The sequence below is a fragment of the Phocoena phocoena genome, chromosome 7 (genome assembly GCF_963924675.1).
Source record: "Phocoena phocoena chromosome 7, mPhoPho1.1, whole genome shotgun sequence".
Lineage (NCBI taxonomy): Eukaryota > Metazoa > Chordata > Mammalia > Artiodactyla > Phocoenidae > Phocoena > Phocoena phocoena.
The window spans coordinates 81,627,823-81,654,229 of record NC_089225.1 but is presented as its reverse complement, the minus strand read 5'-3'; positions in this window follow the sequence as shown (position 1 = coordinate 81,654,229).

Here is a 26,407-nt window from a genome sequence, read left to right as displayed (position 1 = left end):
TTTGTCTCTCTGTGCATCTCCACACCTTCTTAGATGTGTTTTCAGAAAACCTCACTTAAATGAGCGCATTCCTAGAGAGTGAAGGGATAAATGGAACAGTAACTGGACTGACTACTTGGTTATTTGTCAATCTGTTGGGGAGTAACTTAGGACAAGGCCCTGTGAGGATCTCAGAGATGCAAAAAAGGAAGATGTCAAACGGTAAAGGGATTCCTAGTTGGGGGTAGCAAGGGAGGAATGAAGGAAATGTATCTAATGAAATTATACCAGCCTACAAAGATCAGGAAAAAACAAACCAACATTATTAACTGCTGAGGAATTCATACTGAGTTCAGACAAGACAATGGATTTATTTACAGGTGCCCCGTGGTGCGTGTTGGGGCGAGTGGCAGAGCATGCTTTTTGCTCCAAGAATTTTCCTTGACTAGAAAGTGGATTTCTTGGCAGAACTGGAACCTGGCTAGTTTCAGATTCCTTAAGGACAGAAGAAATTCTGTGGGATGCATACAAAAGAGTCTGTTTCTGTCGGATAGTCAAGAGGAGCTGTCACTATATTTGTCTCAAGACAAGGGACACCTCACCTTTATGCTGGCCGATGCTCTGGGCCCCTCTGCTACTTCCTCAGGACAACGGGAGACAGGAGGAGCCTGAGGGAGGCCATTAGGAATCCCCGTGGTCTAAGTCACAACCCATACCCAGTCTGAGCCATTACGGATGTATGTAAGGCAAAGGAACTAAACTCTGAAACAGATGTAGAGGAAAGTAAAAACAAACAAGTCCCTTAAGGAAAAAAAGAAAAAAGAACACCTGAAGGCCTGGGCACATAGTAAACTAGATTCATGGGATTTCCCTGGTTATCCAGTGGTTGAAACTCCATGCTTCCACTACAGGGGTTGCAGGTTCGATCCCTGGTCGGGGAACTAAGATCCTGCAAGCTGCGTGGCCAAAACAAACAAACGAACAAACAAACACACAAACGAACAAACAAGATTCATACTAGAAGTGAGGGATGAGTGTCAAGTGTGTCCCAAGTGGTTTGGAAGCTTCCCTCCTGCTCTCCTCTAATCCTCACCCCAAACCCTCCCCAACCAAGAACTGGATGGGGGAGAATATCTTCAGGGTCTTTGTAGAGCAGCCTGGACCCTAGCCTGCGTTTCGATGTATTCCTATCATCCTCAGATTGGGCTAGAGCCAGCTGCGTGTTGCAGAATGCCAAGAATTTGAAAAAAAAACCTTTGAAATTTTCCTGCATGATTCCCAAACCCAACATGTCCCTTCTAATGTATCCCACTCTCTAAGAGCTGGGAAGTCTTCAGAGTTAGGGAGCTTTGTGTAACCTAGGCCATCTCATGCTGCAGAGAACTGCAGAGAATTAATATATTCTTCAGTCGGGGATCTGATGGAGACCTCCTCCTAGTCTCCTCCCAATGCCAGTCTCTCTCCTACTGTCAGAGACAAGCCTGGCTGACAGTCACAGTGGGTGACGATGGGCACAGACTGTCACAGAGCCAGAATCATAGAGCTCTGAGGGACCCTAGATGAAATCTAGATGCTTGAAGCTTGAGATAACAAATTTTAAGTAAAACCAAAGTGAGCTTTCTTGACACCTCCCCAACATCCCCACTTTACCTCTCAGACTTTTCACACCCCTTATTCTGCTCCAGCCACCCTGACCTCCCAGTCGCTCCTTGAGCACACCAGCATGCTTCCAGCCTCAGGGCCTTTGCACTGGCTGTTTCCTTTGCCTGGAACTCTTCCAAAATGCTCATGTAGCCAACTGCCTCATCTCCTTGGAGTCTGTTCAGATGTCACATCCCCAGTGACGTTTACCCTGACCACCCTGTCTAAAAATTCCAAACCCCTCTTCCTACCCTCTGAGGGTGTAGGGATCTTGCTTTGTTCACTGCCCCAAGCACTATTTCTTCATGGTCCCAAGCACCTAGAACAGTCCTGGCACAGAGTAGGCCCTCAATTCATATCTTTTGTGTGCACAAGTTTTGCCAGACATGCTTCTTGATGGAAGAAAGAGGGAACTCATAATTGGTGTATGGGGGCTCAGATGAGGTCACTAGCCAAGGTTACACAGTTAATGAAGGCTAGAGGCAGGGTTTGCATGCAGAGCAGTTGAAATCCTGATTCTCTGCCATCATTTAGCTCTGTGACCTTGGGCAACTTGCTTAATCTTGTTGAGTCTCCATTTTCCACCTGTAAAATGAGCATCAGTTAATCCCTCCTCACAGTTAATTGTAAGAATTAAGGGTTATAGCACCTCATAAACCTGGTCTTGTAGTTCAGATCTCAGCTCAGATGCCTCCTCCTTAGAAAACCTTTCCTGGCTACTCAGTCTAAAGTTGCCCCTTGCTCCCTGACTTCAGACTATACTACAAAGCTACAGTAACCAAGACAGTATGGTACGGGCACAAAAACAGAAATAGAGATCAATGGAACAGGATAAAAAGCCCAGCGATAAACACACACACGTATGGTCACCTTATCTTTGATAAAGGAGGCAAAAATATACAATGGAGAAAAGACAGCCTCTTTAATAAGTGGCGCTGGGAAAACTGGACAGCTACATGTAAAAGAATGAAAGTAGAACACTCCCTAACACCATACACAAAAATAAACTCAAAATGGATTAAAGACCTAAATGTAGGGCCAGACACTATAAAGTACAGCTGATTCACTTTGTTATACAGCAGAAACTAACATAACAATGTAAAGCAATTATACTCCAATAAAGATGTTAAAAAAAAAAAAAATGTAGCCCCCTGGTCTCTACTTTCAGCCAGGCAGGACTAGATCCCAAACAAAGGTATGTGATGCTTTGCCCCCTTGCCTTAGGGCCTTTGCCCTGCAGTTTTCCTTCTGTTTTACCCCTTTTCTCTCTATTTTACCCCTGCTTTTGTATATTCTTAAATATGAATGAATATTTTAAATAACTGCTGAAAGAAAGATGAAAGAAAGAAAGAAAGAAAGAGAGAAAGAAAGAAAGAAAGACAGGAAAGTAGCTCCATGGATAGTGCCTGGCATTCTTTAACAAATGACTCCCCCACTGAAAACCTATCCCTGTCCCACAGGATAAATGCAAATTCCTTTTCAGGGTTGACAGGGTCCCATCTGGGCTCACCTCCTTGTCTGCTACCTCCAGGCCATTCCTCAGCCTGGAAAACCGTGAACCCCACGTTCACCTTCACACCACCACCCTCCATCTACATCTGGGGACCAAATCTGGCCCATGAGCTAAGAATGGTTTTTGTGTTTTTAAATGATCAACAACAAAAAATCAAAACAAGAATGTTTTGTGACCCTGAACATTATATGAAGCTTCAATTTCAGTGTCCCTAAATAAAGTTTTATTGGAACACAGGCACACTCACTTGCTTCCGTATTGCCTGTGGCTGCTTTTGTTCTTCTGTGGCAGAGCAAGAGTTACGACAGATGCCATAGAGCCCACAAAGCTTAAAATATTTACAGTTGGGTTGTCTTACTATCACAGGGCTGTAGGAACCTTGACGGGAAAAGTTTGCAGAGCCCTGATCTGGATATTTCATTCTTACCCTTTAGGTCACATCTGATCCACTGCTTTCCGGTAAGACTTTGTTCATGCACCAACACTGGGTAGGGAGTCCTTCCGTATGTGCCCCTGATTTTCTGTTTGCTCTGCCATCTCCCCAAGGGCAAGGACAGGTCCATGCTGTTCTTCGATGCACCCCAATGTCAAGAACCATGCCTGGGACGTTGTAGGTGACCAGTAAACATTTGTTGCATTTATGAATGGCATTTAAAGGCTCCACCTTCGCGGTCCAGCATGCAGCCCAGAGCCAGGGCCCAAGGAGGTTTGAGCAGGGAGGCTCTGCTGAGGTCTGGAGTCCTTCAGAAAAGCCTGATGGAGGTGAGATGCTCTCCGCGTCCAGCCACAGAATCTGGGGGCCGCAGGGACCTTTGGAATTTGTTTGGGGAATGTGAGGAGTCTGCACAGACAAGGGGGCTCAGAGTTGGGAACAGGGTGAAATAAATGCCTCACAGAGAGGTAGCATTTGTAACATCTTAACAACATTCACTTGATGGTGTTTGGAGGTTTGGGCACAAGCTTGGGGTTTATTCACATTCTTAATTACTTCCTACTCAGGCATAAAGCAGCAACCCCGGGAGACCATCACTGTCCTCACTGTCTTATTCACAAGGCATTTCACTGTGAAAATTACCTCTAAGCCACCCATGGAGGAGTCTCTCTTGCCCTTCTGTTTCCTGTAGGAAGAGATTGTGATGGCTTTGATAAAATCAGCTGGGACACTTAATGTCACTCTGAGACAAACTCAGAAAAGTTCCACCTGAAGTCTGGGTTACTGGCAGCGCTCTCCGTGCTGAGCTGGGAAAGGCCTTGTTATTCCAAATTCAAAGACAGCAATTGATAAAGGCAGCTGTCTAAACCTTTCGTTGTAAAACTTTGACACCTACAGGTTGATCCAACTAGAGGAAACTGAAACTTAAAAAAAAAAAATTTCAGTTTAGTCTAAGTCACCAAAAATTTGCAATGATCATGCAGGAGGCGTGGTTTGACCTCTGGGCTAATGTGACAGTGCAAGGATCTGTCCGTCTGAGAGCAAGACATGCCCAGAAACACAGCAAGAAGAAAGGCAGTCCATGCTGTAAAGAAGAATGCCACTCAGCCGCTACTCGGCCTCCGTGAGAGCTTGGCCCTCACTTTACAGATGGCCCCAGATGCTCTTGGAAGCTTGCTGCTTCTCACCGCAGGCAGTGGTGTGCTGGTAGATGTTTAACAACTGGCAGGGGAGAAGGTGGAGCTGATTCGTAGTATTTGTCAATTAACATGGTCTAAATACTCCCACCAGGGCTGATTTCAAGCCTGCTATGTGACATCAAGCATCTCACAAAATTCCTGAGAATTGAACACTCAGCTCCCTTGAGCCTGTATGATCTGGGGCGCTCTGTGGGTGTCAGGACTTGGAACTCTCAAAGCATGTGTTTGCCCAGGCCTACCACGCCAGCCTTAATTCCAAAGACCATTCTCTTATGGGCTGAACGTACTGTCACTTACGTGAGGCCCTGGTGTGAGAGAGCCGGCCTGAGGCACCTCCAACCTCAGGCTCCTTGATTGGGTCTCCCAGGGCGGGCGGGATCCCTGGAATACGCAGAGGCTCCTGAATGCCTTGAAGGGGGTAAGCGCAGAGGGTCCACTCCTAGGTCTCCTGGAAAACCTCAGATTGGCTTGCTTTGTGCCTGATCTTTAGCTCGTTGTGCGTGAGAATGGGTCCATGGCAGGTGGCCTCTGGGTGGGTGTGAATAGCAGTAATTGTCATCTTGTCAAAAGGATGAGCCAGGAAACTGGAATAGGACTGGAGGAGGGTGGGGGTGGGGTGCAGCTCTCGGTGAATCAGGGCTTTTCTGTTGATCCCATAAGGCTACGTAATAAGTCGCTTTTGCAGCCTCCTGCCTGCCCTGCCACAGCTCTGACCTTCCCCAGGGATGAGGCGAGGGCTTCACCCCCTCCCCTGATTAACGTGTGCTGCCTTTGTTTACCTGTTGTTGCTCTGGGAAGGGGACCTGATTCAGGAGCAGGCTGTTAGGTGTTTGCTGGAAGAGGAAAGAAAAGTGTGTGGGGCCTTACTGCCTCTGATACCTTTGGTGAGGAGCTCAGTCTCCGCATCTGTAAAATGGGGCCATAATAATCCCAGCCTCACAAGGCTGTTGCCGGGATGGAGGGAAACCATGCCCATGACTGCCCGGTGTAGTCTCACTAAAGCACTCAGCTGAGAGCAACCATCATTATTATTTTTCTGAATTCTGGCCAAAGCCCCAGCACAGGCTGCACTTAAACCGTGTGACTAAGTGTGCGACCCCAGGCAAGCAACTCCTCCCTCCCTTCCCTCTACTGTCCCCCCTCCCTTCCCCCTCCGTGAAATGCTGGTAATCACACCAGGCCCTCCCTGCCTCCCAGGGACGGGAGGATTAATGAGATAATGTGAGAAGCTGGCTGCTCTGGGGAAGAAAGGTGTTATGTACATGGAAGGTGTAATTATTATCCTGTAACTACATGAACGTTTATACTGTGCCTACCCCGGCACTTCCAGGGGCTTTGACAAGAGCCTTGTCTCAAGCTGGAGACAGGTTCAAGGGGTGGGGACATCAGAAAGCTTCTCTCTGCTTCCAACTCGGGCTCCCTGCAGCCTCCTAGAGGAGACCACGTCCACGCCCCAGGCGTCAGGAGATCTGTGGGAGCCAGGAGAGCCCTGGCCACCTTACGGCTCCATCCTCAGGATCGTGGAAGGCCCCGGCGTGGCTGCTCAGGGCATTCAAGTTGGAATGGAAGTCCGATCACGAGCATAGCAATTTTGTGGCTGGCAAAGATTTTGATATAGGGTTTAACAAATTATAGCCTTACTCGGTTTGTCCTGACCGGTCCCTAACGTTTCAGCCTCCGGCTCCCCTCCAACTGTCATCACCACCAACACCGTCTCCATCATCACTTAGGAAGTCCCCGAGTGGGCAGGGCCCTGTGTTGGGTGCTGGCTTTGGCTGCTTTAGAGTTTAGAGTTGAAAACATCCTCTCCGGTACCCCTCCCCAGATTCTTCCCTCCAGAAATAGCGTGTCAGGCTGGGAGTGAGGAGGGCTTTGGGCAAAGAAATGGATGTGAGTCACCCCCCTGGCAGATGTGCGGGGTGGAAAAATCAGGGGTGAGAGAGAACAAGGAGAAGGTGTGGGAAGATGGGGTCCCAGAATGTTCTGCACCCAATCGGAAGTGCTGATGGGGATTAGGGATCAGACCTGGGATTTACATCCTGGATCTGCCACTTGGCAGCCTCTTGACCTTGGAAAGATCAAGGTTACTTATCCTCTGGGTAACTCAGGTTCTTCATATGCAAAACCGGGGTGATTGTGGAGGGTCGGTGTGATGATCAAAGGAAATGGTGCATATTAGGTGCCAGGGTCTGGAATTCTGGAAGGCAGTCAGGGCTCCAAACGTGTTAGTGATTTGTTCAAGCCGCCCGGACGTCCTCTCCTCCTGCAGCGTTCTCCACATTGGTCTATAGAGTCGTCATCCCACTGAGACTGATTTCTTGAGTATTTAGCCTCTCCTTCCCAGCCTTTCACAGTCACCGGAGGTGGAGGCCAGTGCATGCCCGTGGCGGCTCCACTCAAGAGTAAGCACTCAGCATCTCATGGTCACGCCTGAAAGTGAGCCCATTCCCCTTCTCCCTTTAAAAGCCAGAGGAGTTTATAGGGACTCTACCAGGGAGGTGAGAACACCCAGTTTCCCAGAAAAGACCCTGAACAAAGTGACTTCTCAGCACAGAGCGGAATCCAGGCTCCCGCATAATGGTGCTGATGATGTAGAGGAAGATGACAACGGCAATAATTATGTACAGGCTTTAACTTTCCAAACTGTTCTTACAGTTTCCTCATTTGTAAGATGATAGGGTTGGATGAGATGAACTTTGAGGTCCCTTTTCTTCTTCCAACTTTCCCATTCTATAGTTCTATCTCAGAACTCACAAGAAAAGTTCTCAACTATGGACAAGGTGGATCTCTCCCCACCACCCCCGTTCTCCCACTTTCCCCTCCACCCGCACCAAAGGCAGGTGGCTTCTTCAAACACATGTGGATAGATAAAGCTTCAGCATAAGAGGATGTGGTCCTTGGGCACCTGTTCTGATAGGTTAGGAAGGAAGAAATCACAAATTTGGGGTCACCCTAGAGTTGTGAGGGTGGGAGAGGTTGTGTGTTTGAGGCACTCATTTAAAACACTCAGTGGAAGGGGCTTCCCTGGTGACGCAGTGGTTGAGAGTCCACCTGCCGATGCAGGGGACACGGGTTCGTGCCCCGGTCCGGGAAGATCCCACATGCCGCAGAGCGGCTGGGCCCGTGAGCCATGGCCGCTGAGCCTGCGCGTCCGGAGCTGTGCTCCACAACGGGAGAGGCCACAGCAGTGAGAGGCCCGCGTACAGCAAAAAAGAAAACCAAAAAAACACTCAGTGGGAAACTCTCAGGCCACTTAACAAGAGTATTTGGATGCTGGTAAAATGTGAATCATCAAGCTTCCACGATCTGATGGAAACATACCCTCCAGAAAACTGAAGTGCTTTTTCCTATGGCTCCGTGCTAACCAGTGTTCTGGCTCCATATTGGGAAGGGGTTTTGATGTACCCAGTCTGTCCCACTTCAGGGATTGGCAACCTGACATTTTGGTGGATTTAAGTCTCTCAGGAATCAATTGCTTTTGGATGATTGCACTGTCATGGTCACAAGGGTGGAGAAATGGGATCCTTAACCCAGTATGACGTCTTCTCTGTGAGGTGTAAGAACCTGGAGACCCAGGGGAAATCGCCTGATCTCCTTAGCCGTTGGTAGCAGCCATCTGTTCCTATGGCCAGTCCTGGTTTTGGACAACACGCACCACATGGACAGGCATCCTGGGGGATGTGCCCAGTGAGTTCCGGGAGACGCCTCAGAGGCTGCACCTGCTGTGTCCATAGTGGGGTGGGCTGAGCCACAGGGTCCATTATGCAGGGGAAGTGAGGTGGGAGATGGTAGAGGAGGATTGGGGAGGGAGATGGAATGCATTTTATAGAGTACCTTGTCCTCCTTGGGAAGTGAGTAAATTCAGGGATGTACTAGGCAGAATAATGGCCTCCCAGTGATGTCCAGTTTCTAATTCCCAGAACCCAGGGGTATGTCATGTTACATGGCACCGGGAAATTAAGATTGCTAATCAGCTGACTTAAAGAGATAATCCTGGATTATCTGGGGGAGCCCAACGTAATCACAAGGGTCCTAGTAAGTAGTAGGGGGAGGCAGGGGGGTAGAGTTAGAGTGATACAATGTGAGTAAGTCCAGCCACCTCTGGCTTTGAAGATGGAAGAAGGGGCCGCGAGCCAAGGGATGTGGAAAGCTGGAAATGGATTCTCCCTGGCAGTCTCCAGAAAGGAATGCAGCCCTGCCCTTACTTCTGTTTTAGGCCAGTGAGACCTGTGTGATACTTCTGACTACAGAAGAGGGGAAGATCATAAAAGTGTGCTGTTTCAAGCCACTAGATGTGTGCTGACTTTTTGCAGTGGCAATAGGAAACTTATACAAGGGGCCTGGGATAAGGTCTCAGGAGTGAAAGGAGAGGAAAGTCGAAATGATTGTCCATGTTGCCATGGACCGGAGGAGGGTTACAATGCTGGCTCTTGACCTGGCTGGGTTGGGTTAAATGTCAATGAATTCCAGTGCCTTGGGCTAATATCTGGAAGTGGAGAGGGGGAGGGAGAAAGCCAGGGTGGCTGACAGGCAGAAAAGGGAGCCACTTGGGCAGCTCTGAAGCCTGTCCCTATTCAGAACCCCCCATACCGGCCCAGGGTAACTTTTCTTGTCTCTGCCCTTCCAAAGGCTTCCCCAGTGCCTGCAGCAGCCCTGCTAGAACAGTCTCTCTCCTTCACCTTCTGTTCCAGGACTTCACACTGTCTGCTCTGCACCGAGGCTTGTTTATCTCAGCACAGATCCCCACACGCTATTTGTTCCAAGGTGAACCGTATGCATCTGTGGTCCTGTTGGCTGGAAGGAGACGGGGGGTTCTCTTCCATTAGGGGAAGTCAGGGGGCTCAGAGGAGGCTCCACCACTGTGCAGGGAGGGGGCAAGGGGTCACGTTGCCCCCGGGACACTCGGGTGGAAAACGGCTCAGGACAGTAGGAGTGGACCCAGGGCTGGGAGATGGGGTTGGTTCCCTTCCTCCATCCCTCTGTCCTTCCCCAGGTTTCTCTGTTCCTCCTCTGAGTGCTGCCCAGAGGCAGGGGGGGTGGGATGGGGGCAGCTGGAGCAGTGACCATGGTTTGGGCCATTCTCAAAATAAAGTAGGAGGCAGTTGTATTAGTTTGCTAGGGCTGCCGTAACGAAATACCACAGGCTGGGTGGCTTAAGCAACAGGTGTTTATTTTCTCACAGTTTTGGAGACTGGAAGTCCAAGATCAAGGTGTCTGCAGGTCTGGTTTCTTCTGAGGGCTCTCTGGCTTCTGTTCTCACATGGTCTTTTCTCTGTGCAGGCATATTCCTGGCGTCTCTCCCACTTCTAATAAAGACACCAGTCAGATTGGACTAGAGCCTACCCTAGTGGCCTTATTTTAACTTAATTACCTAGTTGAAGTCCTATCTTCAAACATAGTTACATTCTAAGGTACTGGGATACTGGGGATTAGAGCTTCAACATAAGAGTTTTGTGGGGGACAAATTCAGCCCATAACAGCAGTACTACCTGGTGATTGAAAGCAGTTGGTCTAAAGTTAAATCTTGGCTCCTCCGTTCCCTACCTGTGTGACCTTGGGCAAGTTGCTTAGCCTCTCTGAGCCTCTCCTAAGTTTCCTCCTAGATACGATGGGATTAATAATAACTACCTCAAAGAACTTTTATGAGGATTAAATGAGATGAGGATGTAATTGCTTGTACAATGCCTGGCGCACAGTAAGTGCCTGGTGCCTGGTAACTTGACTATGATTCCTGGACAGTCAGGGACTGTCTGACAGACCCAAACCCCCAGTGAAGGAGGGAATTGGGCAGGCAGAAACTCCCTGGACCCAGTGACAAAAAAAACAGCAATTTAGATTGACACAGATTCACCCCGACACACCTCCCAACTCCTCAAGGCTAAGGTTGTTTGAATCATTTATGACAAACATGTATTACTTTGCAGTGAGAAACAATTCTATGGAGTAGACTGGGAGGGTACTGATAACCCCATTTCGCAGATGTAGAAACACAGGCTCAGCACAGAGACTGAGCCCAAGATAACACGGATAGTGAGCATTGGAGTCAGGAAGACTCTGGTCCTAGGAATCCAATGCATGAGCATTCCACATCCGACCATCCTTGAACTCGTGTGTGTGAGTTGCCAGGAGCGGCATTGCTTCTGAATGAATGGAAAGGTTGAGGTCATGCGTAAAGCATGGCCTTATGCGCCAAGTGTGTGTGTAGCGGGGATGCTGGGTAGAGAATTGAAGGAGTCTTGGAGGCTGGGCCTGGGGTCAGACTCAGTGTGTGGCAATGACAAGGGGACCAGGCTGATGACCTGCTGTTGGGTGGGGGTTTGGGTGGTTGGTGGCCATCTGGGACCTTTGGGTGTTGGGGTAGAAAAGGGCAGGTAGAGTGGATGGTCAAGGGTAGCCTTGGGTGGCTCTGCCGTCAGGCAATCAGCCTCATTTACATGTTCAGAAGCTCCCGTCTGTTTAGATTAAGACCAAGACTCTCTCAGAAAACCCACACCCAGAGAGAGCTTTCTCCTTTCCAAAGCAGCTGTGCCAGGACACCTTGCAAAGGACGATTCCTTGGTCTTCAGACCTTTAAGGCCCTGGGCATGTGTAAACTAGGTCCTGGCATTTGTCTTTGGAAACCAAAGGTGGGATGGTCAGATATCCAGAGGCCATATCAGGCAGTGGGGAAATTCTAAAAGTAGGCAGGGCCCTGCAAAGCCAGCAGGAAAGAGGATAATGGCAAAGTCGGCTGTTTTCATATTACTTTGGCTGACCTGGGGATGTGGGAATGGCCGGGGCTCCCTGGCTTTGTGTGGGCATGGCCTGGGTTTTGTAGCACAGTCGCTGGCAGTCCTGTTAAAACAAATGATTGTGATTAGGAGGGAAAAGTGGAGAGGAGCTGGAGTGAGATCCCAGCCACCAGCCACGGGAAACGGGAGAGAAATGGAAACGATGCTTGGGGCTGGCACTTGGCGTTAATGGGCAGACTGTTGTCATACTCGACTGGTGCGGCTAGTCAGCCAGAGGGAAAGAAATAAAATAAAGGCCCTGTCCTCACACTGGTTTGTGGGGCAGCCTTTGGGGCCCCAGGTTCCCCTCTGACCTTGGGGAGCTGTTTTTTTGTGGGCGCAGGGGTGATGGCTGAGGGGCAGTGGGCTGCTGCTAGGGGCCTGGAGAGAGGCTGGGCCGAAACTGTCCTTCCCAGCTCAGTGAGAGTGCCCAGGACAAATGGCCCAAGGCAGCGTGCTGGCTCCCTTCCTTCCCTCCCCAGGACTCTGAAGACAGTCTTCTCCTTCTGTTTCCTCTTTCCCAAGCCTGGATCCTGGCCTCCATCTCCTGGTTGCCCAGAAGAAGCTCCGAGCCCATGCAGCTCTCCCTCACTCATGCCAGGAGGGACTAACAGACTGAGGATTTTCACACAACGAATACAACTCAACCATGAAAAAGATCGAGCTACCCCTCCATTCAACCACATAAGCCAGTGTCACAAGCAAACTGTTGAGTGAAAGAAGCCTGGCCCAAAAGAGTGTGTCCCGATTCCACGTTTATAGAATCCTAGAATTGGTAACACTATCTATGGTGACAGGAAACAGAGGAGTAGTTACTTCTGGAGCGTAACTTGGAGGGGGCTTGAGGGAACCTCCTGGAAAAGTTCTATAGCTTGATGTGGGTGGGGATAGATGTCTGTGTGAATCTGTAAAAATCCATCAAGCTGTCTACTTAAGATCTGTGCACTGTAGGGCTTCCCTGGTGGCGCAGTGGTTGAGAGTCCGCCTGCCGATGCAGGGGACACGGGTTCGTGCCCCGGTCCGGGAAGATCCCACATGCTGTGGAGTGGCTGGGCCCGTGAGCCGTGGCCGCTGAGCCTGCGCATCTGGAGCCTGTGCTCCGCAACGGGAGAGGCCGCAAAAAAAAAAAAAAAAAGATTTGTGCACTTTAATGTCTATATTCTACCTCAATAAAAAAAGTAAAAAGTGTAAACAAACAAACAATAAGTCATAAAACAGGGTGAGCGTTGCCCTCCACCGCAGTCTTGAATCGCTTGTTTTGATGCTCCTTGTGCGATTACTCTTTTTGAGTTCAGTATGCATAAGAATGTATTTCAGAGATCACCCTGATTGGCAATCTATATAAATTCATTCTTCTTAAGAGTTCTGACTTTTCAAGGCAGCACTCTGGAGAGTGTAGGGCTTCATACTCTGTAAAGTAGTCCCTTTGTACAGCTGGATGTATGAGGTGGGCGTACAGGAGAGAATCCAAGTGTGGCACACACAAATCCTGTCCTCCAAATAGCCACTCTCTTCTCTAGTCTGGACAGGAAACTGTGGTGCAAGTAGAAGATTCATGGGTATCTCTTGAGATGGGGGACAGCTATGGGTCCTTGGTTACAAGAACAATTCTTTGTTGGGGGATGCTTGGGCATCCTCAGATACCTGATCCATTGATAATTCACAGATTTTCTCACTAAGTTTTTCATTTGGGAGCTGCCACGCGGGGCGCAAGCCATACTGACGCATGGGGTCCTCTCTCAGCCTTTGGTGGGACCAACAAGCGTGAAACAGACAGGAAGATACTGGAGTGAAGGATGGTCATAGAGAGGGTACAAGAGAGGCCCGAGTCACTCATTCCTGGGCAGTCCTTTCTCCCAAGTAATTGGGAGCTCCGTGATTGGCAGAGAGAGAGTGAATGCTGTCATTACCTTCTGTTTCTCAGTAACTGACCCTCTCAGTTTGCTCCAGAGATATTGGGACGCAGCTGAGTTTCAGGTTAGTTCCCGCCCACTGTTTCCTTGGCTGATACTGTGGGACACAAGAGTGTAACAGCCTTTTCTTCAAAGCTAGAATCTAACTAACTCTGCCTCTGAAAAGTGCTGACACACAGCCCGCATACAATCAGACACATTTCTCCCATTTTCTGCTGCTCTCGGTGAAAGCTACTGGTGTTTGATGAGCGGAAACAAGCCGCCCTGCTGAGATTTCCTGCCAGTGCCGAGTGTTTCTGCCAAGATGCTGAGTCTCCGCCATGTTGCAAAGGCACCTTTGTGCGGACTGGCTCCTGTGGTGGCCTCCCCACACATCAGCGAGGCCGGTGGTATTTCCTGACTGCTGCATAGACCTGGGGCTGGAGCAGAGGCGTGTGTGCACGTGTGTATACACGTGTGTGTGCAGGTATACACACACATCATGAGCCCCAGGTCTTGTGTGGAGGGTAGTGTGTCTGACCCTTTCTATGGTACCCTAGAGCTTTGCTTGGAAATGCTTTCCTCACCTGTAACATATTTTGCCTGGAAAACCAAAGGCTTGGGTAAAGAATAATTCCCCTTTGAGCTGTGTCTTTCCTTTATTCCTTTATTTTCTTTTATTCCTGAAGAACCAACCCTTAAGACTCTTACAGCCACTTCTTCAGCACCCTTTCCTTTATCAATAATTCTGTGCAACTTTCTGTTGGGGACAAGAGGTGCTATTAGTTATCTTTACAATTCTGTGCATCACTGAGAGGCCTCCTGCTCTATGGGGAAATGGAAACCTGAAGCAAAAGAGCCCATGGATGGGGTTGGACACCCCTCCACTCCCACAGCTGGTGGAGTATTACTAACTGGGATAATGGCACCCATAATCATCCCAGCAATAGTAATTTCTCTGGCGCACCTGGGGCAAAGACTGCTAATGCACTGACAGAATGCTGCACAATTAGGGCTGTCTCTGGGATCTTCAGGCTGGGTCTTTGTAACACCTCTTCTTGCCAGCCTCTGCCTCTCCTGCATACAGGCCTGCCTGTGTCCAAACTGCCCTGGACCCCACTGACTTTTTTGCTTTTTCCTCTGATCCACTTCTTTTTTTTTTTTTTTTTGCTGTACGCGGGCCTCTCACTGCTGTGCCTCTCCCGTTGCGGAGCACAGGCTCCGGATGCGCAGGCTCAGCGGCATGTGGGATCTTCCCAGACCGGGGCACGAACCCGTGTCCCCTGCATCGGCAGGCGGACTCTCAACCACTGCGCCACCAGGGAAGCCCCTGATCCACTTCTTTTGAATAGCCGTGAATGACTATCTGTCCACAAGGCAGTGGAAAGAAGACCCCATACCGTCTCCCCTTCATTCTATCAATATGGTATAATTTTCCGATGCTTTTACAATGCCCCAGGACGGCCGAGAGGAACAGGGGAGAGCTCTGCCCATTGTGTTGGCATCACGGGAATTTCCCCAGATTTCCCTGTTGGACTTGGTTTACGCCAAAGCCCAGATAAAGACAAGAGGACAAAGGCTGAGCCACTCAGCAGCACCAAACTGCCCAGAAGTTACCATGGATAGAAGCTGGAATCCTCATTGGTTTTTCTTTTTAAAACGCAACTTTTACTAAATGCCATGAGCTGGTCACTGTTAAGACAATGGACCTGTCCAAGCATCTTGTCTGGGAATCAAGGGGAGAAAGACATTATGGGGCCCAGGAGCAGATGAATTGCTCCCAAGAATGGAGAACAAATGAGCTGAGGTACAAATGGATGGTAAAACAAAAGGACGAGATTCCCTGAACAATGCGGACTATTGAAGGGAAGGGGGCCGTGGACAGAGGCCCAGGTCGTGGGACCAGATGAGGAGTGGTGGTATAGGCTGGTTTAGCTGTCAGCACACAGCGGAGGAGCTGTGTCTTCTCCCCCTTGCCCTGTGATCCATGAAAACGCTGTGCTCATCTCCTTTCCTTGCGGCCCCCAGTCTCTGCCCTGCTGCTGGAAGTTCTGTGGCTCTAAGAGAAACATGCCACCCAGGTTTGCCTCCCACCCCTCCTGCTGCGGCTCCCCGCCCGGCTGGCATCCATGGATGCGTTCACAGTGGGTACAGGCCGTTACTTTCTTTCTGAGACTGGGCTGCTGTGAGGCCTGTGGCGAATTTCATGTGGAACATGTGGACTCCCGTGGCGCTTGACTCCATTGTCTCTGGGGACCTGTTTATAAGGGAGCAGGCAGGAGCAGGCGGGTAGCTTTCACCGAGAGCAGCAGAGAATGGGAGAAATGTGTCTGATTGTATCCGGGCTGTGTGTCAGCACTTTTCAGAGGCAGAGTTAGTTAGATTCTAGCTTTGAAGAAAAGGTTGTTACACTCTTCTGTCCCACGGTATCAGCCAAGGTCCTGGCCTCCCCAGCCCTCTGGTTAGGCCTGGCTGAGGATGTTTCTTTCTCTCTAGAATACATGATCACCTTGCCCTCGGGGCACATTCACAAAGGTCATTATGCGGGGACACATCTGTAAACAATGAGGCACTGGGGTGTGCAGGGAGGAGCCTCTTCTACCTGGAAGCCACCAAGACTCAGTCTTCTGGTGGAGAAGCAGATGAACCCAGATGGGGCAAGGTTTGGGTGGGGAGGGGCGATCCCCTCCCTGCCACCACAGGACCTGCCCTGCCCCCCATTGCCCATCTGCAGAGTTTCTGGAAAGTTAGCCCAGCCTGTAGCTTCTTCCTCTTGTGGTGGCTGTGGCCTTGGGACTCTGGTTCTTCAGAAGGCATCACAGTAACTCAGACTCCCCAGCGAGACCCAGGCCTGGGACAGGAGCTCAGTAATGGGTGGTAAGGTCAAAGCTTATCACTCGGGGCCAGAATCATGGGAGGTCTGAGATGGAAGAAACGGCAGACCGCTCCTGTTCCAACACTTTACTTCATGTGAACACTGAAGTTCCCGAACAGAGGGTCAGTGAGCAGTCTGTGGTCAGACAAGTGGTGCAGCATCTGGATTAGGGCCCAGGTCTCCCTTCTGGGGTACCGTGTAAATCCTCAGGGAACCTAGGGTCGCTTTGTTGAGGAGGCTAAGCTGGGCCCTGTCTGTAACGTGGATAGAGACAAATGGTTTTCTCTTGCTTAAGCGCATACCAAGTGACAAATGCCTTTTTAAGAAAGAAATAACTGTTCATCCAGGGAAAAATGCAGACCTAGCCTCAGAGGGTTAGACTGGAGCCTGACAGAAATAGAAAAAACTTGTCAAGGGGCAGAGTTGGGCACCAGCTAGTTCCTACCGTGGGGCTGCAGTTAATGCCTGCCATGTGGGGCTTCCCTTCTTCTTCCCTTAACAGGACTAATTGTCTCCTTGAGGGAAGAATGAGCTGCTCTTATTCTATCGCAAATCCTTTCGTCCGAGGCCTGTACAGTCGAGCCATAGCTCCTGGAGCAGAGGCCTCCACATGCATTTTTCTTTTTTCATTTTCATTCCCTCTTCACAGAGAAGCCCACTGGGGCCCAGAGAGGTGACTTTCTCAAGGTCATAGCAAAGGGCAGTGTTAAAATTCAAACCCAGGTCTGTCTGACTCCACAACCCAGGTGCCCTGTGTGAGGCCTCTGCCTCAGGCCCTGGAGGGATTGTGAAGCCAGGAAGGGGACGGGGGCCTGAGGGAAGGAGTCCTAGAGTCCCTCATGCCAATGCCAAATGGCAACACACCGCAGCTTCCCTTTAACCCTGGGCCACCCCCAGTGTTTCTTCCAGGTCTGCTGGGATCCCCTCTCACCTCCGCTTGCCCCACATATGTTGTTCCTCTGTGCAGGCCTCAAAGCTGCTCTTAGGAGAAAACAACTTTTTGTTATAACCAAATGGATTAAGTTTGGTTCTGCAAGCTCATTGTACCAGCTCATCCTCAAGGGACACAGCCCCCGGGTCTTTAAAAATACACTCATGCACACGTGTGTGCACACGCACGCACACCAGAATGACGTGTCCTGCCAAGAACCTATAGTTTTTTTTTTTTTTTGCTGTACGTGGGCCTCTCACTGTTGTGGCCTCTCCCATTGCGGAGCACAGGCTCCGGACAGGCAGGCTCAGTGGCCATGGCTCACAGGCCCAGCTGCTCCGTGGCATGTGGGATCTTCCTGGACCGGGGCATGAACCCATGTCCCCTGCATCAGCAGGCGGACTCTCAACCACTGCACCACCGGGGAAGCCCCCAAGAACCTATAGTTTTAAAATTCGGATCTAATCAGGTCGCTCTTATGGTGGCATCTCTTCGTGGCTCCCTAGTATCAACAGAATAAAATCCAAATACATTAGCATTTGAAGTCCTCCATTATTTAACTATATCCTGTCATTCTAACCTTATCTTCAAAACACCATATACTCCATGCTTCAAGGCTGGTCACTGTGCCTTGAATCCTCCTGAATTTTTCTGACCCTAGATCTCTGCCCCTTGAAGGATCTCCGCTCATAATACTCCAGCCTTGGACTTCCCTGGTGGCGCAGTGGTTAAGAATCCACCAGCCGATGCAGGGGACATGGGTTTGAGCCCTGGTCCAGGAAGATCCCACATGCCTCGGAGCAACAGAGCCCGTGTGCCACAAATATTGAGCCTGCGCTTTAGAGCCCGCCTGCCACAACTACTGAAGTCTGTGTGCCTAAAGCCCATGCTCTGCAGCAAGAGAAGCCACCGCAATGAAAAGCCCGCGCACCGCAAGGAAGAATATCCCCCACTCCCCACAACTAGAGAAAAAGCCCGCACGCAGCAACAAAGACCCAGCTCAGCCAAAAATAAATAAATAAATTTATTTATTTAAAAAAAAAAAAGGTACTGATGAACCTATTTGCAGGGCAGGAATAGAGACACAGACGTAGAGAACAGACAGGTGGACAAGAGAAGGAAGGGGAGGGTGGGGTGAATTGGGAGATTAGGATTGACAAATATGCACGACCATGTGTAAAATAGATAGCTAGTGGGAACCTGCTGCATAGCACAGGGAGCTCAGGTCAGTGCACTGTGATGACCTAGAGGGGTGGGATAGGGAGGGTGGGAGGGAGGGAGATGCAAGAGAGAAGAGATATGGGAACAGACGTATATGTATAACTGATTCACTTTGTTATAAAGCAGAAGCTAACACACCATTGTAAAGCAATTATACTCCAATAAAGATGTTAAAAAAAACTTATTAAAGGAAAGGGCACATTGACCAGAAGTAAATAATATCCATGTTAAAGACCTAGAGGGGTGGGATGGTCGGTGGTGGGGTGGGAGGGAGGTCCAAGAGGGAGGGGATATATGTATACATAGAGCTGATTCCCTTTGTTGTACAGCAGAAAGTAACTCCACATTGTTAAGCAATTATACTCCAATTTAAAAAGAATTAAAAAAACAAAAAACCTTCAGGTAGGCAGGACAAGTGAATGAGCATTTGGCCGGTGAGAACATGGGGCCCAGGTAGATGGAGTGACACGCAGCTCATATGGCTTGGAAGTGGTGGGACCGCATTGGAACCATAGATTTCCAAGTCTCTTTCACTCCAGACTATTACAGGGTTTCCCCTGGGGCTGGGCCTGCATGTCCCCTTTCCTGGAGAATGGATAACTAAAGGATATTGTGTTTCTGTTCGCAAGGAAGAAGGAGACAGATGGTGATGAACTGGCAGCTAACAGATGCCCACCACACATTCAGTGGATCCTGTGCTGATAGACCTTCAGGTTGTTTCCAGTTTTTGGCTTGTGCACACAACACTGCAATCAGTAGCCTTGTACACATGTTATTTCCATCGGGTGTTTTCATTTCTGTAGATTAGATTTCCCAGAGTGGGAGTGCTGGAACCAAGGGCATTTTAAGTTTTAATATGTACTGCCCGGTTCTTGCCAAAAATCTTGTGACGTCCACATTCCCCAGCAATGGGTGGGAAAGCCCGTCTCCCCACATCCTCTGCAGCTTCCAGCCTGTTTTTTTTTCCCACTGTACTCTTCCATAACCCATTTGGGAAGCATTTGCTGATTGCCAAGCAGACATACTTAGAGTGGCCCACTGAGTTAGATTAGTTAATTGCCTTCAGACACTTGACTTCTAAAAGACATCTGTTCTTAAAAGACAAATGAAGCCGCTCTGGGGTTAACAGGTTTCACCAAAGCTGCAACTGCCATGATCCCTGGAACCTGAGTTTTGATTCTTGAGCTGCTTCGTAGGTGGTTCTTTCTCTTCATTTACTGGGGCACACCCTATAATGTGCCTCGTCCTGACTCTCCGCATTCATTGGTCCTCAGTCACTTCTTAAAACATTCCCCGTATTTCTTGTGTTTACTCTTGGAAGTTTTCTTTTTGTTTTGTGTTTCGTTTTTGCCTTTGACCAATTCAGAGAGCCACGTGTCACACTGGTTACCTGTCTGGGTGGGAGCAGCTGCTGTTTAATAGTAATTGCCTTGATGTTGGAGGAATTAACTTGAGAGAGAAGGCAGAGGTTTAGACATGTATCCGCTTCGCCAGTTCAAAGCGTTTCTTGCAGTGGTCGAGGGTCTTTTTCGGTGTGATGATACAGCTGCTGTATGTCATTATGCCACTGTCCCACATGGCAGGGAGAGTGACGACTGCCTGGTAAACCACAAGCCAGTCGAGATCCCAACAGCTCTCAGATATCCTGTACCTCAGCACAAAAGCCTGCACTTGTATGCTTATGTTAACTGAGGTTTCTTTATCACTGGCTATCTTTTTCCAGGGATCAGTTTTTAGATACAGAAAACATCACATTTCCTGGGATTACATAAAGTATCTGAGCTTAAGAAACTTCTGATAAAATTTGCAAGGCTGTTTATTCCGAGCATTGATTTTAAATGGATGTAAATGCATCAACCCTTGGAAATTTTTGTCTGAATGAGCATAGATTACAATGTCATCAACATTTTAAAGTTTGATAATTCAAGTATAATAAAAATATTTTTTTCCCCAAATATGCATGCTTATGCCTTTCATCTGAAGTTCCCTCTTTTTAGCGATCTCACTTTTGGAGCTCACTTCATGAACTTGAGCATCTTAAATTTTAGGCACAAGTCAGATTTTTGTAATTTAAATACTTCCTACATATACTTACTGAGTTCCTCCACTGTGTGAAGCACTAAATAGGTTTGAATGAATCACAAGAAATTTCTAGGTACAAGACTACTGCCATTTTAATAAGGTAAAACCAACACCTTGGGGGCTAAAGTTGGCTGATGGTAGTAATACCTCCAACTGCATGACCTTGGGCAAATTCCTTTCCTTTTCTGTGCTTGGAGGTTATTTATATGTAAAATGGGAATAATAGTTGTATAACCCTCAGGTTATGTGAGGATTAAGTGAGACAATCCACACGAAGTGCTTGGAATAGAATAGTATCTAGCCTATAGTCAGGGCACAGTACATATTATTACCCTTTTGGAAGAGAAAATAGTTTTGCATAGAGTGTATTTCTTCCTCTGGTTCAGCCATGCTAATTGGTGGGGAGGAAGACCAGGAAAGAAGGCATGGTAGCGCCCAGAGACCTGTGTGTGGATGTGTGTGTTGAAATGTAGACAAAAGAGGGATATTAGACTGTGTGAGTTATCAAGGGTTAAGAAATGAGAAGACCCAGTGAGGATAATGACCTGGTTCAGGAGGAAGTGGGGATGTCGGCAGGTGAGGAAGATCTGGTTGAAGAGACTGCACCACACTCGAGGTCTTGGAAGGAGGCAGACCGTGAAACGTGGTCCAGCTGTGGCCACCATACTGTGGGACAGAGGTCACCAGGGTGGACGAGGGCATAGAAGAGGGTGGTCAGGGTACTGAACAGATGATTGACGTGAAGGTTGAGGTCACCGAGGATGCTAACAGGGAAAAGGGGAAAAAGTAAACCAGGAAGTGGCAGGGACCTGGAGAAGATGGCACGACCAAATGATGAGCACTTGAGTGGCATGACCAATTGGCAAGCATTTGACTTGCTCTACCTTCCCCTTTGTCTTGGGGACCTGGGAGAAGGCAAGGCAGTGAGAGGCAGGATGGCGACTGATGTGAGCAGGTTTGGGTTAAAGTGAGGGGAAAATTCAGAATAAATGGACCATGGGGTATTGTGAAAGGTGGGGAATCAAGAGACCCCCTAAGAAATGAACTGAGAGAGCAGCATTGACATATATACACTACCAAATGTAAAATGGATGGCTAGTGGGAAGCTGCTACATAGCACAAGGAGATCAACTTGATGCTTTGTGATGACCTAGAGGGGTGGGGTAGGGAGGGTAGGAGGTAGATGCAAGAGGGAGGAGAAATGGGGATATATGTATACGTACAGCTGATTCACTTTGTTATACCGCAGAAGCAATTATACTCCAATAAAGATGTGAAAAAAAGCAACTGAAAAAAACCAAACAGAAACACCCCTAAGAAAAAGCAAGTGGGAGATTAGGCACAGCTGGATAGGAATGAGGATTCCTGTGGGGTAGGGATGGGGGGTTCACACACATGCAGGTATAGATGGAGCTGAGACATAGAAAAGGAAGAGGTAATTTAAAAGAATCTCTCCTTGGAGAGTCTGTAGCTCTGCCATAGCAAGCAAAAATAGTAAAAAAAAAAAAAAAAAAAAAAAGAGGAAATGAATCTCCTGGATTATTTTCCTCCGAAGAGGGGTGGAACATCTTGTTCCCTGGTAGTCTGAACAGCAGACCTGGTCTCTCCCTCCCAGTGGCCGTGAGCCCCATCCCCACCCCCCTTGCTTGGCTGTAGAGCCAGTGCGGTTGGTTGTTTGTTCCTGGAGGGCAAGGCCCACGTGTGGGTGGTGGTGTAACCTGGCCATCCCCAGACACGCAGCTGGGACCTACCTGCTGCAGGACACACATTCCGTGGTTTCTGCTGAAAGGAGCTGAATGGCTAATTCACTCCTGGCACCACTGGGGACCATGAGCTCATTGTATCATTAAAGGAAGAAGAATAAACAGGAATGCTCAGGAACGAGCAAACCTCTGGCCCTCTCTGGAGAGACAAAAGGGCCAGGACGGCCCCCAGCTGCTGCTGCCACCCTCCCCAGCCTTTCTACCTCCACAGCCAGCTCTGTAGAAGCAGCCCTCCTGCCGGGCCTTCTTATACTTCTGAAATCTGTGATGCATCCAAGGGCCTCTCTCCAAAGATAAAACTTCCTTCTTGATCTTGGATTTTCACACTTTTCATTCCTGAGTCCTTTTTTCTCTGGCTCAGCTTAACTCCTGCTCTTCTAAGCCTGGGTCCAGAAAATACATCCTCTGAAAACACGTTGCTTTCTCTCACCTCTGAGCCATCTCCTGTCCTGTTCCACCTGTGTGGAGTGTCCCCTTCCTTCTCTCTCTAAAGGGATGACAGGAAGTACAGCATCAATGGCTTAGAGGATCTGTTTCTGGTCCCCTCAAGACTGAATTCCTAACTCTTTGCTGCAGTCTTTTCAGAGATGCTCCCTTTCTTCTGCATTATTTTTCATGCTTTCAGATTCCTCAGGGTCTCTGGGTTTCTCTGTACATGTCAGTAGGGAGTTATGCTGCCATCCCCAGGTTATGTTCTTAGTGAGGCATTCTACCTATTGTATAAATCAATCTATTTAAAATGTTAACCTCCCCTGACTTTCTATATCCTCCTGCCTTGCTTTATTCTTTATTTCTCAGTGTTTTCATCTTACATTCTTCAATATTCAGTCAGGCCCTTTAATAGCAGTCCCCACCTTGCTCTAGCTTGAGCAGAGAGAAAGTGTGGTGATTGGTTCCTATCCTCCATGGCAGGTTTATCCCTGCCGTTTCATTAATCTCACAATAGTCCACAGTTTACACAGTGCATTGTTTGGACCCTTGTATTAGGGTCTTATGTTACTATGTATTTTCAGTTATTTGTTTATTATGTGTCTCCTCTATTGGAATGTAACCTCCATGAAGACAAAGATTTTGTCCATTTGGTTCACTGTAGTGTCCCAGTATCTAGAACAGTACCTGGTCTTCGGCGTCTCTCAGTGAATATTTGGATGATGGATGGATGGATGGATAAATACACGCATTTATCCCCTCTTCTAGGGTGGGGCCTTCATACCTGCTCTCTTATTCTTTGTCCACAGGGCCTCCCCTGGGGGTTGATAGGGTTAACGGGTTTGGCTCACTAACTAGCTGGTCAGCTGGGGATTTGGTGTAGAGAGGGGTCCAAGCCCCAAGAGCGACCCCTTTGAGAGATGGGGGAAACTAGCCCCAGGATTAGTTCAGGGCGGCAGCTGCTCTGAGAACAAACACAGTGCTGCTAGGTGAGGCCATATCCTGGGACAAGTTTCCTGATCTAAAGAGAACTATCACATCTGCCTGGAAAGTGTCTACTCTGCAAAACCAAGGCAAAGATTCTGGATTGAGGCTTGGAGAACCAATCTGTGGCTAATGTTTCTTTCCCCTCAAACAGCATGCCTGGGCGGTGGGGTGGAGCTTTCCTTTAGCCCTGATTCTGACCTGAGGTACTGTTTCCTATAGTCACTTGAAGAGGCTTAGTATTAGAGGATACCAAATAATTATTGTTTATTTTGTTGGGCATGAGAATAGTGTTGTGGTTATGTAAGAAAAGTCTTTATTTTCTTTTGGAGATGCATATTGAAGCGTGGAAGGATAAAAGGACATGCTATCTTGGATTTATTTAAATAAAACATTTCAGCAAAGGTGAAAAAGGAAAAAGAAACAGAGCAAATGTGGCAAAATCCTGATAATTGTTGAATCTGGGTGAGGCGTATATGGGGTTTGATTGTATTATTCTAATTTTTTGTTTGTTTGATATTTTTCATTTAAAAAAAAGTTAGCATGGGGGCTTCTCCGGTGGAGCAGTGGTTAAGAATCTGCCTGCCAGTGCAGGGGACATGGGTTCAATCCCTGGTGCAGGAAGATCCCACATGCCACAGAGCAACTAAGCCCATGCACCACAACTACTGAGCCTGCACTCTACAGCCTGCGAGCCACGACTACTGGCCAACATGCCATAACTACTGAAGCCCACCTGCCTAGAGCCTGGGCTCTGCAACGAAGAGCAGCCCCCGCTCACCGGAACTAGAGAAAGACCACGCACAGCTATAAAGACCCAACGCAGCCAGAAATAAGTAAATACATAAAAATAAATTAAAAATAAACTCTACTTACTCCAATACAAAATTAAAAATTTTTAAAAATAAATAAAGTTAACATGAGGATCTAATGTAAAACACAGTGAGTATAGTTGATAACATTATTGTATAATTGAAATTTGCTGAGAGTAGAACTTAAACGTCAACAAAAACAGGATGAATATGTGAGGGTGACGTGGTGGATGTGTTAATTAACTAAATGGGGGGAATCCTTTCACGATGTACACGCATATCAAATCACCACAATGTACACTTTAAATACCTTCCAATTTTGTCAATCATACCTCAATAAAGCTAAAATTTAAAAAAAAGGTAATCACAAAGCAAGCTGAGAAGGAAAAAACTGTTAATTTCTCAGCTAAAACCAGACTCATCTTTCCTTCGGGTGAGCTTAAGAGGGGGCTGTCTCCTAGGGTTCAGCCCCTGGAGTACCCCTCAGTCTCTACTGTCCGCCTAGCCTCCTAACCCAGAGAGGTACCTGCCCTGCTCTCATTATGATTCCCACCTGAAACCTTCCCAGCAGAGTGGCTCAAACCTGCACACACCTGTGGGAACCGGAAATGGCCCCTCGAGCTTAATTTTAGGGGCAAGAAAGTTCTGTATCATTAAATAATATAGGCCCCAGGGAGGGGATCAAGGGTCGCAGAAGGAAAGGAAGGGGGACCATCGGGCTCCCACCCAGCTCCTCACCCAGCTGCTGCTGCCTGAGGCCATCTCCTTCCCAGTGAAGTCTGGCCCAGCTCAGCCTGGCTTTTGTGACTTTTCTGAGGGTTGCTTGTTCTTTCACTCTGAGCACACTGAGTACTTTTAAAATGTAGGGCTTTGCTGCTGTTTAACTGTGCGAAGTGGCCTACATCCATCATTTTCCTCCTATGATTTCTCCCTAAGGAATTTTTTTAATTAAAAAAATTTTTTTGCAGTACGCGGGCCTCTCACTTGTTGTGGTCTCTCCCGTTGCGGAGCACAGGCTCCAGACGCGCAGGCCCAGTGGCCATGGCTCACGGGCCCAGACGCTCCGCGGCATGTGGGATCTTCCCGGACCAGGGCACAAACTCGCGTCCCCTGCATCGGCAGGTGGACTCCCAACCACTGCGCCACCAGGGAAGCCCTCCCTAAGGATTTTTAGGTGGGCCCGTCAGAGGCCTGGAGGGGGCTCCAGAAATTGAGCTCAGTGTTGGATCTTCCCACAAGAATTTCTAACATCAGCTGGAAGAGTCCGTTTTTGTCAGTGTTAACTGGGAGAGTTCATTTTCTTCTGTTCACGGCCTATACTACCAGGTTCGTTGTTATTTATTCATTTTTAAATGTTAAGCATGACTTCTTTTTCTTCTTTTTTGGGAGAGGGGCAGGGGGTGAGGTCTACCCCAATTCTCTAAGTCTCACCTAGGCAAAGGAATGACCTTCACAGTGCATTCTCTTTATAGACTGACCCGAAAAAACTTCAGACTTAAAATCCACTTTCAGCCTTCATCTCCCAGGCCATTTCAGCATTTGTGTGTGGAGTAGCACCTCCGTGCTGGCTTGAAGGGGAAAGCTCTTTATTTTCCTGTTAAAAAAAATTAAGGATCTTCTTTCATTACAGAGGTCAGGGAACTGACCACAAGTAGTGACGTTGGCTGTGTTTTTGCATTCTTTGAGCATTTCAGGGTTCCCATTGTTAATTGTCCATGATGTTTTGGTAAAATAGGCCACAGAGTCTTTTGTCCCAGAATGGGGAACGTGAGCATGAGTCCACAGAACAAGGATCCAAGGAGTTCTTAGGCAGGGATGCCTGGGATTCATGTCCCTTTGTTTACTTAACACATTTTTTTTACTGAGTATCCACAGGAGTCAGG